At 40.7% G+C, this 14,157-nt stretch overlaps 1 protein-coding gene across 1 annotated transcript in view; it reads right to left on the reverse strand.

Annotated features, from left to right (window-relative positions):
* The window catches only part of LOC131885090 (rhophilin-2-A-like), a 46,767-nt gene that overhangs the window by 27,767 nt on the left and 4,843 nt on the right, over positions 1 to 14,157 (reverse strand). The window lies entirely within an intron of this gene.

The following is a 14,157-nucleotide window of genomic DNA, read 5'->3' on the forward strand; positions in this document are numbered from 1 at the left end:
GGAATAAGGCAAGCAGCAATTCTGCTTTGATTTAGACTCTGAGGGCCTTAATCACATTCTTTTGTGGGGTTAAGTGAAAGAAATTGGGAGATTCTCTCCCCATCACGAAGACCAGTACAGTGCGGTCTGCGCATAGGTCATGGATATCTCAACCAACGATCCTCCAATCGGATCGAGGATGAGCATGAACTGTGGTTAAGGGGCACTCACTCATCCCATCCGTACGAAATGTACAGAGAAAATGCAAAATGGTCCCCTTGCCATTCCCAACCCAATCATCAGGCTAAAGGAGGACGACCCTTAATCATAACTCGACTCAGGTGAAAGTGATTCATGAATACGAGAGAGAGAATAAAGAACAGCCACTCAAAGACCCGTACTACTGTATGTGTAAATGAAAAATGGTTGTTTGTCTGATAAGCGTCTTGGGTGAATTCGGCGTTGTCTCATCAGTTTCGAGATAAACGCAAAAAGCCATTGTACAATACCTACAATACTCGCTATGTGCTTTTATACTCCTGGGCATAATCATTTGGTAGGGAGCTTTTCAGTCGGAATATCTTGGCACATGGATGCGTTTCGAATCATATTAACGGCCGTTTTGCGATGACACTGATCCCTGAGGTCATGAGATGCTTATGATAAGGAGACTTTGACCCCTAGATTTACCATCACGACAACAGCAACAACAACGACAACAGCAGAAACAACAACGACGACGATTACCACTGCGCAATCTCATCTTTCTCGTCCAGAAGAATGCCAAATCTGACGACTCATGAGACCTCGTGAGTCCGTGCCAAGTTTGAATTAGAACTTCCAACGACATATTCCGAACAGAAAGGTCGCAGGGATAATAAAATGTGGTTCTTGGATTGGGGTTTCGAGAACAAGGCTCGAGGCATCCACAAGTGAGCCCTCCCCTCATCATCGTCATCTCCTCGTCATTGTGGCTTTGTTTATGAGCGTCAATGGAGAACCAGAGCATCTACTGTACGTACTCTAGTCTCAACTCTCTACTAACTGGGTAGACGCAAGTCCGATCCGATCCGAGGATACTCGTAACTCAAAGCTCACCGATCCAAAAGCTCAAAGGAATGCAACAGGATGAACAAGAATGCGAGCTCAAGAAGTTCGAAGTTCACGTACGAGACGTAACAACGGGCAATTTGGACTCAGGAGGGCTCCCCAATAGAATACCTACCGACTTACCCTGCAACGAATGGGAGTCGTAGGCTTTGTGTATTTTCGTGCTTCAACTTACACCTAGACATGAACCTTGTGTGGAGAGCAAAACTGCCAAAACGTATTAGTTAATCGGGGACGTTGATGTCGCCAGTGTGACCACTTTTTGTCATTCTCAAAAGCTGCTTGGTCAAATCCGGTTCACCGTAACGAGACCACTATAATTACAGAGCCCCAAGCTCTCTCAATAGAGTGGAAACTAAACACACAAGACCATCTAAAGCGACCAGGATCCTTTCAAGTCGTTTTGGGGTGGGTTACCACTTACCTACAACACATACAGTACACTGCATTGGAGTATATATGTAGCGGACTGAAACGAAGGGAGGCAAACACTTCAAGACGAACAGAGATGGATGATGGGTGGCCATAAGGTTACATGGCGATGAGACTTCAAGAATGGAATTCGGTTCCGAAAAAAAGCCCTAACCGTTGCTCCAGACTTTGGCCGATGAACGAACCATTCACGTCCTGAAGGATCTGCCATGATTTCAAATAAGCTCGTGGGAAATTTGCTGGCATGCCGGAACCATTTCAGTTTACCTTCATTCTGATAATGACTGCTCGACCGAATTCAAGAGATTGTCCGCATCATTCGTTTAGCTTAAATAGATTCCATTGAAGGATGAGGCATACATATGTCATCAATAACGGCTCATCGTTTTCGATTCACCGGGTGAATTCGATTTTCTCAAGTCATTCATTGCTACTACTAAGAAGTTCATTAAAGAGGAGAGTTCCCGAAATGAGGTTAAATAAATTGGTTGAATTGTTTCTGATTGGAAAGCAACACAAAAATTCTAGCACAAACTTAGTAAGTTTTTTGGATCATGATGACAATGGCTTCAACTTTGTTCCAATGGATCAAGTTTGACAGCAAAACGGTCTAGGAGTATTTCGCTTCCAATCTCCAGGACGTGTTTCTTGACTAGTGACAAGTTTTATAACTTGGAAGCTCTCCTGAACATCATCTTTGATTTCGACCGCTATCGCCAAACTCGTGTGGAATTCGACTCATGCTTCTGGAATCTTTATATATGCCACTCATCAATGGTGAAGAATCCAATTTGTACCTATGCAGTGGAGCAGATTCAGAATAAATAGAGCGTTGGACGTTCTCGTCGGAGCTCTTCTCTCGACTCAAATAGCACTCATTAACAAAGACTGATGCTCGAGTTGCTCTGAATAGATCTTCTGGACGACGATCAACGAACGAAGAGTCCAACTTAGTCTGTAATAGGGGAAAAAACCATTGTTCCATTCAGATGGAGAGTGCATCAGCCAAGTAGTGGTACTACTGTACAAGCTCTTCCTTCCAGCAGCTGATTCGATATCTCTGCTCTTCGTAGGTAGAGCCTTCAATCTCATCATTCCGTTCCTACATTTGAATGCAAAAACACCATGCGTCTTGCATAAACTGTTGTTCAAAGAATTCCCAGAATGTAGGTTAGTTATGGACGGGTTGATTGACTTTTGTGACGACAAGATCTGTTTCAGTGTATGTAGAACGAGGAATACAATCCCATGATATCATTTTGGGTTCGATCTGTACGAGTATATTAGCACGGGCGCTTCCAAAATACGATTTTCGAGATAAATCTAGCTGTTTCGTAGTAAATTTTTAGTCCAAACTATTCGAGTTTAAGCAAAATTAAGTCGAATGAGCAGAAAGATCAACTTACAAGCTTGTATATATTTTGTTTTAGTTTGAATGAACGAGTGAAAGCTTACTCCAAACAAGATAGGTTAGGGCGTGGCCAAGATTGGCTGATTGCCTCTCTATCAATTGCTGTGAAATCCATAAGCACGTGATCACTTCAAAGGTCACTCTCAAGGCCAAAGGCATTTGAACAACTATTGTGGTGTGTTATTTTTCAAGATGAATATCTGATATCTAGCTGTTGGATCTCGAGCGATTGTTTGTGATTTTTGAATGAGAGGGAATCGATCAAATATTCGAATCTTTTTTATCTTCCAGGATGTAATGGCCTATTCCTGTACCATGTTTCCTTTGAATTTGATTACAGATAAACCATCAAACCTCAAAATGTTTCCTTCACGTAACAACAAATTGGCAATGGATGTGTATGTTGTTGTTGTTGTTTGTAATTTAGGCGTAAAAAATGATATTTGTTTACCCTTGTTTGCCCAAGTCGTAACAAGAAAAAGGTTGACACTGACAGTCACGACGAGCGAATAACCAGAAATTGATTGCTTACCTTTGAGAGTGACTAATTGTGCAGACATGGGTTCTTAATGAGGTGTGCAAAATATTATCATTACAACAAGAACTTACGTCCTAGTTGTGTTGCCAGAAAGTCAAGGTCGCGATTTCGTTTGCGTTTCAATCCTCGCTCCTCATTGCATGAAGTTTCAGTGTCTCACCGTCTCAGTGTGACTTTAGCTCGGCTCTTTTTTGTGTCTCAATGAGCGCACCACGACGACCTTCGGGATTCACGCAAGCAATCACTTGACACAAAAGGTCATTTCGAATGCAAAACACGAGCTTGGATCGCATGGCGGCATCGCCGTGGTTGGGTTCACGAAAGTGGGCCAATTGTCTGTTCGAACCATTTTGACTTGGTCTTTGGGAGACTGATGGGACATCCGTCAAAGAATCGATAGCCCGGCCCCAATGAACCCCCATGAACTTCCAATAACCACGAGTTTGATGTCGATTGAGCCAGAAAATCCAGCATATAGACATGCTCATTTGCATAAATGGTCAAATTGACGTGAACCGCACGAAAAAGTGGAGAAACATATGGCGAAAATTGCCGGTCTGGGATGAATCCATCAAAAAACCAACACGAACGTGATGAGCCAGGTGTGTTTGAAAACCATCACACCAAGGGCAACAATATCAGCCGGATTAGGTTGCATCTTATGTTGTATCTTAACCTGTCGTATGATCAGTTGTGGTTTGGGAGTAAGACAGAAACATAACCACGAAAATGCAAAAGAGCTTGTCAATTTTTGGCCCCGTCCAATCAGCGAGAAATATGACTGAATTGAGCCGTGTGTCTTGAGGATGATGTTTTCCATGCATGCCAATCGACGAAGAGAGGGGAGGCCGGTGGAGGGCCTATTGTTGGAAGCGAAATGCCTGAAGAAATGGCTAACTTGGAAGAACAAGACAGTGAGACAATAGAGACACGGGAAGAGGAGGGGAGAGGAGAAGAAACCATCTTGTTTGGCACTAATGATCCCGCCAAAACTGGAAACCCAAGGTGGAATTTTCCCCGTTTTGATTTCGCATGTCATTTATCACTCCAACCAAACACATTCCACTTATTTTGGTGCTTGCTCTTTGCTAGTCCATGATTGACGGATTCGCTATGAAATTGGGATTAATTTCTTGAATGTCGTTAGTGCGTCGGGAATCCAGATTTAAGACAAGATGAAGAAAGAGCACCAATATGATCTCTCGACACTAATTAGCCGCTATCCAGAGACCTCAGGGCTGTTTGGGCACGTTCAATTCCGCCAATCTAAGGCGCCGAGGACCTAGATCCGAGCTCTTCATGGGAACCCTGTTTGGGTGGAATGTTTTTGTGTGTGGGTGTCCCAAACGACTTTGACATGAAAATGGCAGAGAGATGAACAAAAGGCTCAACAGGGGAAATTGGGGGCCCATATAACTTGTCAAAGATTTCCAATCACGACATGATGGATCGATGTTGCTTGGTCAATGACCTACCCGCCTCCTTGGGATGGATGGCTCTCCTTCCAGATCGACTTTTTTACGGCAAATCTGGGGGCGACTTCAAAAGAATTTCTGGAGAGAGGCTCACTAATGGTCCTGACTTCCCTGATAAGAAGGCTAAATGAGACGGGTTTGGTTGACTGTAAAGCATGTACGCATGTGCCACTGTCAATGGCAGTGTTATTGCTAGAGGATCTCCTAGTGGTCTTACCTGAAATATGGACAATGGCATGTTAAGGACATGATTCATGTAGGCCATTTACCGTTCATTGACTCTTTGTAATCGACGAGGTCATTCGATCATACTTTTGAAAATTCACATGAAATAAAAACCTCTTTAACAAATATTTCTCACCCCAAGAAATGTAGGTCGGTATCTTTTTTATTGAACATACACAACGAACGGTATATCCACACTCTTGAATGACTGCCTGGACAAAACGCATGGTGAATCCTTGTACCTATCATAATTAAGTGATGGCATTGCCTTAAGTTTTTTTTTTATTCGCTTTCGGCGGCTGTTCAGACTACAGACGTAATCTCCCAAGGGGCATTGTTAAATGATTTGGGGGGGCCCTCACGCTAAATGGCGGAATGCTAGCAGTCACTCCGATTCAAGCCCAGAGCCACCACAATCATCTTGTCTCATATGAGATGAAAAATGAATGTCGAATTCTATCTGATTTTAATTTCCGTCAAAGTGTTTCTTCCTCATCGTCACGTTCAATGGTTTTAAGCTTGAAGTAGCTTGGTTTGCTGTTCTTGTCAGTGCATTCTCCATTTCTGAGTAGATATGGTAGAAGCAGTAGTGTAGCACTGCTGTAGAGTCTGCATGCAATGAGGAGATTAGCCAATAATCTCGGGCTTTAATCACAGGATCATGATCATTAGGAAATTTTGTACGAGATGCCATGATTCTTTGACCTTCAATTCAACATTGATTCTTGTTCTGACAATTCCGATATCTAATTGGAAACGACCCAACCAAATCACTTTCAAGCTTGGATGAAATGAAAATAATGGGCCAATATATTGGACTGATGAGAGCAGATCCTATAGGGACCTCCCTTGTTTGCTAACGAGCCCAATAATCAATGACAATCCTTCATCAAGGCCAGTCCAAATTTAAAAGTAAAAAAAATGATTTTTCAGATAAACCCTGCAAGAGGAGATGCCAAAATAGACTGCATGAAACCTGAATTTCGTCATGGAAACGGCTAATTCCGATGGAATTGTTTCACAAGCTTGTTTTAGTTTGATCTCTCTTCACTTTTTCCTAAATCTCCTTTTTTTCCTCTTAGCCTGTAGCCTTTTCATTGGGTGGATGTAGCGCCCCCTTTGCTTCGTCTAGGTGCGGACAAACATAGAAATAAGAGTGAACGCTCCAAAATGCCGGGCTTTGTCAAGGTATTATTCGCTGAAAAAACTATTGATAAAGCATTGTGACACAATGAAACTATTACCAGCATTGCAACACAACTGGAAAACAAACCCTGCATAGGCAAATGTCCAATCAGTTAGGACATCCAAATAAGAACTAAGCAAAGAGTTTTTACTGCGTGCGTAATAGCGCTTCAAAACTTCCCCTTCATCATTTCCCATCAGATTTATCCATGGAAATGTGTTTTTTTCGAAATATGGGTTTATGCTTTTAAAATTTGTATTTTTTTCATACTTACTTTCATCTTATGTCAAGAACTAACAGCTTTTTTAACAATAAAATATAACTTGATTGTAAATCTACCCACAAACAAGGAAGGGATAAAAGAGTCAATGTTAAGCAAAAATTAGAACTAACGGCAAGGATGAGACTGATTTAGTAATGTAGCATCAACATTCATTAATGTCTATCAAGGACGTTTCTAGAAATCCTTGTACATGCTGTAAATCTAGTGTTACTTAATCACACAGAAACTGGATTTATTGATTACTTTTTACAAAGTTTTCTCAATTCATGTCAACCTGGATCTTGATCTTGATACTATATTTATCATTTCGTAGGTATAGTATTTGACATATCATGAACAAAATAAAGCTTAAAATGCCGGAGTCCTTGACTACGCTCTGAGCTTCTCAAGTTTGTTTGCCCGCATCTAGACGAGGTAAAGGGCGCTGCTATTCAGCAAATTGAAAAGCTTTGTTTCGGGGATCAACGTTTTTCATAGCTTTTTGCGTAAACCAGAATACAAATATTTAAAAAATATCTTCAGGTTAGTTGGACATGCTAACAACATTTAAATCTCGCAAGAATCTAAAATGTGATGTTAAGGTCAAGGGGTTTGATCAAGTCCACCTTTTGATTAATTTCTGTCTGTGACACATATGAGTCTTATGGTTGATATTTTTGAAGTGAAACCTGGAGTAACATGTACATGGAAAAGCGTTGGAGAGGATAACAAAATAAAGCCTGACGGCTTTTTCCATACAGTGAAGATTACCTTTTTGAAAAGATTCGTTTACCTTTTGGCATAAGCGAATTTGGAATGAAAATTAGGTTGTGTTATTTTAAATTAGTAATTATTGAGAAAAGCATTATTTATTATGATGGCTAATTAACATCAATAGTAAATTGTTGGTGCTTAATGTTATTCCATATTCTTGCAACAAGCTCGTGCTCGTTTTTCAGTGGAGTCGATCTTTTTTAAAGCAGAAGTTGGATTGCAGTAAATTTGCAGATTTTTTTCGGAATGTAGACGCACTTACTCACGCAACCTTTCTCGGGATTGGTTGGAAATATTCTCTCAAGTCTCAAGCCTTGAGATAATGTTGTCCTAGAAAATGGTAATTATATCGGAATCAAATTTACCATTTTGAGCTGACATACATGGCAGTACCAGAGTATATGCCAGACCTCCCAATTGATAATTATTCCATCTGATTATAGCTTAGTGGGGGATTCTGTCCCGATAAGGAGTGTGATCAAAGTAGGAACAAAAAAGGAATACCATTTTCCTCCCAGGGAAACATGCATTTGAAAAAGATGTGGTAGAAACCTAGATTTTTTATCACCAGACATATTTCCATAACAATGAGCCAAATTCGTGTAAGGGACGCAGGTAATACGAATAAAATATCACCTAATGCAAGTTAGTACGTCCTTTAAAACTATGTTTTCAAAGGATTCGACGTTATCGATTACATAGGCAATTCGCCAGTCATAAGACGCAAAAATGTTGCAAATCGAGCCAGAAGAGCAATATGACGTGACAAAAAGAGTTGGGAATATGTACTCTACTTTTAATTAACGCTTGGCTTTTGCACGAATGGTTAGAATTTGTTGACTAGAAATGAGTACAAAACATGAAGTCAGCTCATTGATTTCAACATAAAGCTCAGAAAGCCTCGCCTCAAATCCATAAGATACCTTAATGAAAACAATAATAGCTCCACGATGTCTTCAAATATGTCATTGCTATTTTGGCAAAATAACCCGAGAGATCCTGATTTTTCAAACATGATTGAAATATACTGTGAAAATTCATAACCAATATTAACAGAATTGTAGACCGGTAGTTCATTTTACAAAGGCAAAATTAAGAGTGAATCATAGATAGCATTACTTGGGCGAGTCTTAAAATTGATTCTAGAGAAACAGCCTGGCTTTTTTAACACACCTCATAAACGGCAATTCCCAAAAAATAAGTTATATCCAATGAAGTAACAAGTTTCTAAAAGGTAACCATTTCATGTGTTCATGAATAAAGTACATAGTACAACAAAAATTGAAAACAAAAAGATTGCTTGCTTCCATTTGCGAATCACAATTCAACGGAAGATCGACAATAGTTTTTAACCCAACCTTTTCCCATAATTAAATAGTCATGATATGAGACACGGCAACAGATCGATCCCCTTGTCATTCTCATTCCCTCATTCCCGTTCACTTTTCAAAATTTGAGGATAGACTGACCAAAAACAGAAAGCAAAAGCAAAGCAACATATGATTCTAAGTCATTCAAAACAACAGTAATCTTCAGGAGTAACTTCCAGAGAAACTTGAGTTTGTGTTTCTTGCCGTTAGAATCGCTCACAAAAAATGACAATTTTAAGAAGTAGCTATCGATGGAGGGACACGGATATGGTTATGCATTCAAAGTGATAATATATTACACAATTAAACAAAGACATCAGCAACTCAAAAAATCGACTTATTTTGGTTCAGGTCATTTCTTATGCCAAAGATTTGTGAATCATTTCTAGAAAGGCTAGCATGACTTCCATCTAAGTCCTCTTTTAATCGGCACAAAAACAGGTGGTTTTGAGGACTCCTTTTTTGATTGTCCAATGTCCAATTTTGTTTTGATTGTCCAATTTGAGGACTCGTTTACAGGGTAAGTGATCACTGATCAGTCCCGAAATGAAGTAACTCGTGTGAGCAACAAATCCCTAAATGGACTTTTGAATACGAGAATGAATTGGTCCATGTTTGAGAAATGTAATCTTTCTCTCTGTTTTTGGCTTGTCATAGGCCTTAGGTATTATGTCAGATGGGCCTTAACGAAATGAACATCGGCATTTTTTTATCTTGACTGGAGATGCTTCGTGTAATGGACTTTCATTCATTAGCCTTGCGGGTTAGGCAATCCTTGAAAACTTCACATTGAGGTGGAAAAGTCATTTTTTATCCAGATCCATTCGCTCGAGTCGAGATCAAGCAAAGCAATCCGAGTTAATTATACCGAAGTGTGCTCACCAATCCAATAAGATTAGACAGGGTGCCTCAGCCTCAGAATCCACTCGACTTCCTTCAAGTGCAATAGGTGAATGGATTGCGTACCTTCTTGGGATGCCAAAGTCGTAACTGGATCGTATACAGACAGAGACAGGGTCTGCTCAAGGCAAATAATTACATTATTGGGTCACCCTGATGAAATAACGGGCGGGTTAAGGAAGAAAATGGAAAATGAATGGACGTGCTTGACATCCGGGCCTGAAGTTCGGGTTCTCCTGGGGGAAGATAATGCTGATTTATGGCTTGTTAGCCGGCTCGATCGAGCCCCAAGTTCTCGTTTGAAAAGGTTCACAAACACAAAGATCGGCGTAGATAAATCTGTACCTATACGCATCATGTCAAGGTTGTTGGGGAAAAAGGTGGCGGAAATGGAACCAAGGCATTGGATGATCCGGCTTAGTAAGTCCAACAGGTGTTTGTCTATTCAAATTGCCTTTAGAGGCCTCTTGCTTGAAGTCGGTAGCTTGCCGATATAATCAATCCGCTGGCCCAAAGTTGTTTGACAAGCCCAATTGGATGGCTTGATTGCCTCACCATTGCCATAATTACTTATCATTAGGAGTATGGATCTGGCAGATCTAGAGGCTAAGTGCCCTACATTATTAAGCATTCACTCCCATCTTGATTGGTGACTCTTTCTCCTTCATTTGTTTCAGGGCACATCTGCATCACTTTTTCCTTTCTTAAAGCTCGGGTCTTCTTGGTTGTTCGAAGCTCTGGCGAGATTCTCATCGGAATTGCATCATGAGAATGAAGTAAAATCTCCCGGGATTCGTTCTTGGCCAGGCCTGTCACTTGATTAGCTACACCCATTTGAGCTTGACCAAGATGATTGAGCATGTCAAGGGCAAGCAATTTGCCACTTTCAAAGCCGCCTATTTTCCTGACTCGGGCAATCATTCTCTCCATCCAGCAAATAGTGTGACGCAAATTTCTCTGACGAGTTGCCGACATTTGCACTTTTAAGCTTGGGCGTTTATTGATTTTAAAATTTTAACACCATCACAATGAACGGGTTGGATATCGTGAAAAATTTATGTTTTCTACGTTTTCTTTCATCGCATAGTCCTGGAATGTCACAATTGAGATTGCTTCTTGCCTTCCAGTCTCGTAATTCTTTTGAATTTTGTTCGATGGAATTTAAACCGATTCTTGGAATATAACACTAAGCGCAAAATGATTGTAGAGAGCCATATATTTGACAAGTACATGATAAATTCGGGAACTACTGATTATTGATTACTGAACGTTTCTTTTCATTATCAAGGAATATTGAGGAATCCGAATCTCATTGAAATCATTTTTTGAGCTTGGCAAAATTGGTTTCAATTATATACGTTTTTGCTTCAATCGGCTGAAGTTTAAATGGGCTTGGAGTATTCTTCAACTGACGGAATAACGCCCAATAGTCTTTTTGATTTCAATCGTGAATAAATTGTGCAAAGCTACCAACGAGACTTATTCGGCAAGAAGTGCTTGAGAAACAGAGAAATGGAATCAAAAGACTTGATGTTATGCAAATTCACCAGAATTTCCCCGCGTCCCGGATAAGAAGTACGCTTAAAAAGATTACTTCAGTTGTGTTCGAATCGATTTGGGAGAAAATCATCGCTACCATACGTACCTCCCTCACATTTGTTCCTATTCAAGTCGAATTCCGGGGTTCTTTCAATTTCTGAATGCTCACTCAGACTTTGGCATTGTCAGATTGGTTCTATTAATGGCTGACTATATGGTCCTCTGTGGGCTGAAAAGTCCACGAAACGTCATCAATAGCCGAAAGACGATCACTCGACTCGCTTCCATGAGAAGGAAGTGTTTCGAAGATGTTTCTCCCAAATATGGCCGAGTGTGAATTCAATCCCCGACTACTCTATCGATCCATCGATTCTCGTTGTTGGTTGTTGGTTGTTCATATCATGCTTGTCCACAAGGTGACAACACATGTTGCCATTCAAGAGCAGATCCATCAACGGAGGGACGGACAGAATCCGAGAATTTATTCATGAAGATCCACGGGTTGGTTAGCGAGAAGCAAGCCAATGTGGAGCAGAACATGACTGAATAGGTCACAAATGGGAGTGTTCAGTGCTCATTTTTCTCCTCTCAAAGGCAGGCCCCCTGGGGAGTTTGGGAGGGAAATGAAGTCACTTTTGAATTGTATTTGACACAATGAACGAAAGATTTCGAATTCGTTTTGCTCGAGAAGCCTACCAACTCGAGAACACCTGTTGAATATCATTACTAAATGCGTCATTTCTACTCTACCCGGTGAGAATGGGAGACACACAGTACACACTCCTCTTGCTCACACACAGATACAGATCCTGTGCATGCAGTTGTAGGCAGAATCATGTCAACCTTGAACGAGTAAAACACCTGAAGCTTTATTTTAGACCCCTAAAATCGAATGCTATCTCCATATGCTGTAGTGTAAGGGATGGCTCGGATGATATTGTGTTGATCCATGGTGGATGATGGACCTTGAACTCAAGTGTTGGAAAAACGGACTGCTAGGACTACTAGGACTACTAAGAATACGAGGACTACTACTATAATAAAGGGACAGAGAGAAGATTCATTGAAAGTCAAAGGGAAGTGACAACAAAGAACTCTCCGTTTCCGACCACAATGGCGTCAAGCAAGACGATTCAAGATGCACCACACAAGTAGATCATAGACTTTGAAGGTATATCTCGACAATTGTAAAGGAAATTGAAACAAAAAGTCCCCGTTGTTAGCGTTAGTTGGAGCAAAAAGACCCTACGGGGATTTCTCAACTCTCATGCAATAAGCCTTCAATATTGCCCATCAATAATTATCAATATCTAATTCATGGCTTGTTGAGACATACGAAGGCGTTCAAGTGTGACCAAAATTTGTCAGTCCGATTGAGTGTAAGATGAAGAGAGAGAGAGAGAGAGAGAGATACAAACGGATCCACACACAAACGACTGACACACGCAAGCACATCATTGCGTGGCGTATATTAAAAGTAGGGACTTGTCGATCCATGAGCCGTATAATAATGCAAATGTGGATGATGAATGGCTCTGTGATATCACCTCCCATCAATCAAGCTAAAATTGGGATCATTAACTTCGAAACCATCCATTTCTAATGAGGCGATCAATGCCAGCAGGAAAGCTTTCCTTGGGGTACGCTGATATTTGACATAAAGTCCGATTACACATTTCTTCAACTTGGAGCCTAGAAAGGAAGGAAGGTGTGACAAAAAGAATCATCTGGTTTATCATTTGATTGAATGAAGCTCTGCCCCAATGCTTCAACGACTGTTGGTGTTTGGAATGTGTCTCACTTTTTTTGTCTAAAAGCCCTGCAATTTTGACTGAGGCAGGCGTCAAAATAAACCGTTTTTCGGATCCAACACATGAACGTAGACTCTCACCAAATTCCTCTACCAGACACGCTTTGAAAATGACAAATAACATACACACTCGCATCCATCCATTCATTCTCCAATCCGACCGTAATCAAAATTTATGAATCCAACAACTATGTCCTCGTTGTTTGACGGGTTCTGCTTCTAATTGAAAGTCAATAGAGTCTCCGCCCCAGCGTGACTAAAAGGACCAAAGAGAACCACTAACCAACAACACCACTTCTTTTCAGACCGACGACAGGCTTATTAACTTATCAAGATCTGGCACTCCCAAAGATGTTGAGGGAGGATCGGCCTGGCCAATCACTTTATCAGCCAATCGATCATCTGCCAAAACCATCCTCAAAGCTAACTGAATTGGTTGATAGAATGAAAAGGGTATTGTTTCAGAGATTCTGTTCAAGTTATGATGGACGGGTCTTGATTCAAGGTAAAAAAGCGGTGAATCAATATGGTCTAGGGAACCTTGTGCCAACCGAGTAACCATTTCATACTGCTGCTCGGATGTGCGTGCATTTTTACGTCTTGGAGAGGTGATCTTGAAGTTTGTGGTTTGATAATCACACACCTTGTGGGAACGGATGGAAAGCCCTTGGGTCCAAGCAAATAGTGTAATCCTCGATCTCCAAAGATGTGACGATGCTCTACGTACAGCTGTACCACAGTATCCATCATCAATTACATTTTCTAAACTACATGGGCGGGGAAGATAAATGACATTTCCTATATCGGAAATATGCCTTTGAAACTAGTGATGGATCGACACTTCTTTCGGACGGATTTTCGGGTTCAGTTTTACCCATCGAAACCGGAATGCAAAATAACACTTACTGTCTGCTAAATGCGGATATTATTATCTTTTTGATCTGATCTTCTGAAAACAGGCTCTCCTCAAGATCACAAGCAATTATTAACAATTTTGTTCATCGCATGAATCGCCTCGTATAAAATGTGATTTTGGTGTTATATGTTTGCAATGTTACATGCTAATTTGGATTGCAATGAAAGTCAGCAGAGCGTTAAGCAATTCCGATTTCATCTTCACTGGAAGTTAATTTCCAAACAAAAATC

Source organism: Tigriopus californicus, chromosome 8 (assembly GCF_007210705.1).
Source record: "Tigriopus californicus strain San Diego chromosome 8, Tcal_SD_v2.1, whole genome shotgun sequence".
NCBI lineage: Eukaryota > Metazoa > Arthropoda > Copepoda > Harpacticoida > Harpacticidae > Tigriopus > Tigriopus californicus.